Raw genomic sequence first — 6,336 nt, 5'->3', positions numbered from 1 at the left:
CTGGGAAGGCCGCTTGGAGGAGGTGAGCTCTCAGTAGGGCTTTGCAGAGGGGAGGAGAGGTAGTTTGGCGGAAGTGAGGAGGGAGGGCATTCCAGGACAGCGGGAGGACTTGGGCCAAGGGACGATGGCGGGATAGGCATGAATGGGGGACAGTGAGGAGGTGAGTGGCAGAGGAGCAGATCGTGCGGGGTGGGCAGTAGAAAGAGAGAAGGGAGGTGAGGTAGGAGGGGGCAAGGTGATGGAGAGCCTTGAAGCCCAGAGTGAGGAGTTTTTGTTTTGTGCGGAGGTTGACAGGCAACCACTGGAGGTTTTTAAAGAGGGGAGTGACATGCCCAGAGTGTTCCTGCAGGAAGATGAGCTGGGCAGCAGAATGAAGAATAGACTGGAATGGGGAGAGACAGGAGGAAGGGAGATCAGAGAGAAGGCTGGCACAATAATCCAGCCAGGATATTATGAGAGCTTGTAGCAGTACGATAGCCATTTGGATGGAGAGGAAAGGGTGGATCTTGGCGATATTGTAAAGGTGAGACCGGCAGGCATTAGTGAGGGATAGGATGTGTGGGGTGAAGGAGAGAGCTGAGTCAAGAATGATACCAAGGTTGCGAGCTTGAGAGACGGGAAGGATGGTCGTACCGTCCACAGTGACAGGGAAGTCAGGAAGAGGACAGGGCTTGGGAGGGAAGATAAGGGGTTCACTTTTGGACACGTTGAGTTTTTGGTGGTGGGCAGACATGCAGGTGGAGACATCTTAAAGGCAGAAGGAGATATGAGCCTGGAGGAAGGGTGAGAGAACAGGGGAGGAGATGTAGATTTGGGTGTAATCTGCAGAGATGATAGTTGAAGCCGTGGGAGCGAATGAGTTCACCAAGGGAGTGAGTATAGATGGAGAACAGAAGAGGGCCAAGAACTGACCCTTGAGGAACCCCTACATGGTTCACACCGTACACGGTTCAAACTGGCTCACACGGTTTCAACTCTCACCTCTATAGGAATGACTCCCAAACCTATTTTGCTAGTCCTGCCTCTAGACCATTTCTAGTGGAATTTCCATCAACGCCTCAAGCTCAGTGTGTCCAAAATTGAATTCCTTCCTTCCCAAGTATTCTCCTCCACCCACTTTTCATATCACAACTGAAAACATCGATATCCTTTGCAGTATTCTCAATTCCTCCTTCTCTCTCAATCTTCCATATTCACTCTGTTACCAAATTTTCTTTGTCTTTCTTCCAAAACTTTTCCAGGATTCACCTTTCTCTCCCCATCTATATGGTCACCATATTGGGTCTAGCACCTGTCATATCTTGTTTTGACTTCTGTGTCAGCCTCCTTGCTTGATCTTTGTGACTCCAGTCTCTTCTTTATCCAGCCACTATTTCACTTTAATGCCTGTCCTGGATCATTTTCTGAAACATCATTCTGCATGCATCTCCCCCACCTTCAAAATCTTCCTTTCACATGAAGCAGAAATGTTCAACAATTGACTTTAGACACTCAATTATTTGTCTTTCTCCTAACTGCCCACTTCTTTCTTCCACTGCATCCCAATTCAAGCTCTCTAGTCCTCTCAATCTAATCACTTCACTGAGCACCACTCTTGACTCTTCCACTGCTGACCTCTTCCTCACTCTCTCCCACCTCCCTGCCCCATATCCAGCAGAGCAACTTCAAAGTTAATTTCTAATTTCTATTCTAATTTAATAATTTCTAATCTCCATAGCTGCTAGGCCCTACAACTTCAGTAATTCACACAACTTAAGAACCAAAATACTCAGAGCATGGCCTAGAGGATAAAACATAGGCCTGGGGGTTGGAAGGACTTGGGTTCTAATCCCAGCTATACCACTTGTCTGCTCTGTGACCGTGGGCAAGTCGTTTTGTGGCTCAGTGGAAAGAGCCCGAGCTTGGGAGTCACGGGTCATGGGTTCAAATTCTGCCTCGGCCACTTGTCAGCTGTGTGACTGTGGGCAAGTCACTTAATTTCTCTGTGACTCAGTTACCTCATCTGTAAAATGGGGATTAACTGTGAGCCCCACAGGGGACAACCTGATTACCCTGTATCTACCCCAGCGTTTAGAACAGTGCTCTGCACATAGTAAGTGCTTAACAAATACCAACATTATTATTTCACTACTCTCTGCCTCAGTTACCTCATCTGTAAAATGGGGATTAAGACAGTGAGACTTATGTGGGACAGAGACTGTGTCTAACCTGATTAACGTGTTTCACAGTGCTTGGTACATTGTAAATGCCTAACAAATACCACAAAAAAATCCCCCACAGCACTTATGTACCAACCTTTATACTTTATTACTTCCCTACTCTGTGTTCATTTTAGAGTATTTTTACCCAGCTAAACTGTAAACTCCTTGAAGGCAGGAATATTATATAACAATTCCCTCACGTTCTCCCAAGAGCCTAGTACAAGACACTGAACATCATAAGCATTCAGTAAACACTACTGATTGATATTCCATCAATGTAAATCAAAGCTAATTTTGTTAACAAAATTTCAGCATGTTTCTGGAATTGTTCAGACAGTTTTAGATTCTGGGTGGAGAGATATAAGATTATGGGCAAAGTGCTTACTTTGTGCCAGGCACTGTACTGAACCCTGGGGTAGATACTAGAAAATCGGATTGGACACAGCCCCTTTCCCACACGGGACTCACAGTCCTAATCCCCATTTTACAGATGATGTATCCAAGGCATAGAGAAGTGAAGTGACTTACCCAAGGTCACACGGCAGACAAGTGGCCGAGGCGGGATTAGAACCAATGACCTCTGACTTCCAGGCCCAGGCTTTTTCCACTATGCCATGCTGTTTCTCTGCACACAGCATAAATGTTCAATAAATATAGATCAGTTGATTTGGAAATATCAATCACAGGTGTTAAAGAGTTTACCTTAAACTTTATACATATGAGGTGCTCTTCACCATGGACCTATCACCTCAAACACACTCTGACTTCATTTTGGCTGATACATTACTAACCTGGTTCTTCTACTACTCTGACTGGTCCTTCTCGGTTTCGTTCTCTTTCCACCACTTACCTGCAAACTCTAATGCCCCACAGGCTCTGTTTGGGCCTCCTTCTGACTCTCTTCGCAGTCTTTCAGAATACGCTTTCACTCACATGGCTTCAGGAATCACCTACATACAGATGACTCCCAAATTAATCCCTCCAGTCCTGAACTCTGAGTTCAACTACGATCCCTCATCTCCCCTTGCCTCCATGACATCCCTAGAATGTCTTGCTGAAGACTCAAATTTAACTAGCCTAAAATGGATATTTATCTTTCCTTCTCCTCCTTCTCACTTTCGCATTTCACTAACACCCCTATCTTCTCCACCCCAGAATCCCTACAGCTCTGCTGTCAGCAACTATCTTTCAATTTCATATTCCTCAATTGCTAAACCTAGACAGCATTTCCCATGTCTGCCCGTTCTGTTCCATCCAAACTCTTACCATCCAGGTCCAAAGCCTTGGCACATAACAATGCTCTGCACAGAGTAAGCGCTTAACAAATACCAACATTATTATTATAACAGCTGGATTAATCGGCCACCTCACTGTTCTCCTCCCCTCCAGCATCTCCCCATTTCAATCTACACCACCCACCACCATGTGGATCATCTCTTTATAGTACTACTCAATACACATCTCTCCCACTTCTCGAAAAACCTCCACTGGGTTCCCACTTCCCTCTACATCAAACAAAACCTTGTCATGATCTGATTCAGGTTTCCCACTAACACATTTTATGTTATGCCCCTATTCTTCACCCTCTACTCCCCACGTCTCTTGGTTTCTCTGTTCCTCCCAAGCTCATCTTCTAAACAGATCCTTTCTCTTAACTCTCCCACCTGAAGCAGCATGGCCTAGTGGATGGAGCATGGGCCTGGGAGTCAGAATGTCATGGGTTCTAATCCCAATTTAGACACTTGTCTGCTGTGTGACCTTGGGCAAGACACTTCACTTCTCTGGGCCTCAGTTCCCTCATCTGTAAAATGGGTTTAGGACTGTGAGCTATATGTGGGACAGGAAGTGTGTCCAACCTGATTAACTTGCATCTACCTCAGTGCTTAATACTGCTTGGCACATAGTAAGCTCTAAACAAATACTATTCTTTTCTCTATGACTCAGTTACCTCATTTGGAAAATTGGAATTAAGACCGTGAGCCCCATGTAGTGCAGGGATTTTATCCAACCCGATTTGCTTTTATCTATCCCAGTGCTTAGTACAGTGCATGGCACATAGTTAGCACTTGACAAATACTATTATTATTATTATAGAGAAGCAGCATGGCTTAGTGGGAAGAGCACAGGCTTGGGAGAGAGAGGTCATGGGTTCTACACCTGGCTTCACCACTTATCAGCTATGTGACTTTGGACAAGTCACTTAATTTGCATGTGGCTCAGGGGAAAGAGCCTGGGCTTCGGAGTCAGAGGTCATGGGTTCGAATCCCAGCTCTGCTACTTGTCAGCTGTGTGACTGTGGGCAAGTCACTTAACTTCTCTGTGCCTCAGTTACCTCATCTGTAAAATGGGGATTAACTGTGAGCCTCACATGGGACAACCTGATTACCCTGTATCTACCCCAGCGGTTAGAACAGTGCTCGGCACGTAGTAAGAGCTTAACAAATACCAACATTAGTTTCTTTTTGCCTCAGCTACCTCATTTGTAAAATGGGGATTAAGACTGTGAGGCCCACGTAGGACAACTTGATTACCTTGTACCTACCCCAGCATTTATAACAGTGCTTGGCACAGAGTAAGTGCATAACAAATGCCATTATTATTATTATATTATTATTATTATTATTACTACCTGCACTCCCTCACATATGCTGTTCACCCTACCTGGACCTTCTTCCTGCTTTCCCTGAACCTCCCTACCCAATCCAAAAAGGCTGGGCTTTTTTTGTTTTCTTGTTCAAAATACTCTAACATTTTATGTCCTCCAAAAAGCCTTCCCCAATTAACTCAACCTCCTCACTCATACTAGTCACCCAACTGATTCATCAGTGGTATTCATTGAGCACTGTGAACAGAGCACTGTACTAAGCTCTTGGGAGTGTTCAATACAATGGAATTGGTGGACATGATTCCAGTCTACAAGTAGCTTACAGCCTAGAGGGCAAGGCAATCATTCAAATTAACTACAGTTAGATGAAAAGGGAGAGTATAAGAATATGTATATATGTGCTCTAGAGCTGAGGGTGATTATCAAGTGTTCAAGAGATATAATTCCAATGTAGAAGGAAAGAAGTAGGGAAATGAGGGTATAGTCAGGGAAGGCCCCCTGAAGGAGATGTGATTTTATGAGGACTTTGAAGATGGGAAGAATGGCAGACTGTTGGATATAAAGGGGGAGGGAATTCCAGGCCAGAGCAAGGATATGGACAAGGAGTGGGGAGTGAGATAGACAAGATTAAGGTACAGTGAGTATGTTGTCATTAGAGGCCAGGAGTGTGCAGGCTGGATTGTACCACAAGGAGGTAAGGAGTTTCTGTTTGATGTGGAGGGCAACTTTTGGAAATTTGTGAGAGGTGGACATTCATGGACAGAACATTTTTTTAGAAAAATGATCCAGGCAGCAGAGTGAAGTGTGGACTGAAATGAGAAGAGACAAGAAGACAGGGAGGTCAGCAAGGAGGCAGATGCAGTAGTCAAGGTGGGACAGGATAAGTGCTGGGATCAGCAGGGTAGCGGTTTGGATGAAGAGGAAAGGGTGGGTTAGAAATGTGAAGATAGAACCGACGGGATTGGGTAATAGACTGAATATGTGGGAGGAATGAGAGCAATGAGTCAAGGCCAAAACCAAGGTTATGCACTCGTGAGGTAGGGAGGGTAGTGGCATTGTCTACAGTGATGGGAGAGACAGGGAGAGAACAGGGTTTGGTTGGGACAATAAGGAGTTTGGTTTTGGTAATTTTAATTTGAGGTAGTGGGACATCCAAGTAGAGATGTTTGGAAGGAAGGTGGAAATGTGTGTTTGCAGGGAAGGAAAGAAATCAGGGCTGGAGATGTAGATTTGGCAATCAACCACATAGAGATGGTAGTTGAAGCCCTGGGAGTGAATGAGTTCTCCAAAGGAGAGGGTGTAGATGGAGAAAAGAAAGGGATCAAGAATGGAACCTTGAGGGACTCCCACAGTGCAAGGTTGGCATTCAGAGGAGGAGCCTGTGAAAGAGACTGAGAATGAACTGCCAGAGAGAAAGGAGGAGAACCAGGAAAGGATAATGTTAGTGAACCCTAAGTTAGTGTTTCCAGAGAAAGGGGTGACCCACAATACCAAAGGCAGTTGAGAGATGGAGGAGGATTAGGATGGATT

This window comes from Ornithorhynchus anatinus, chromosome 4 (assembly GCF_004115215.2).
Source record: "Ornithorhynchus anatinus isolate Pmale09 chromosome 4, mOrnAna1.pri.v4, whole genome shotgun sequence".
NCBI classification, from domain to species: Eukaryota; Metazoa; Chordata; class Mammalia; order Monotremata; family Ornithorhynchidae; genus Ornithorhynchus; species Ornithorhynchus anatinus.
This window is presented reverse-complemented; position numbering follows the sequence as displayed.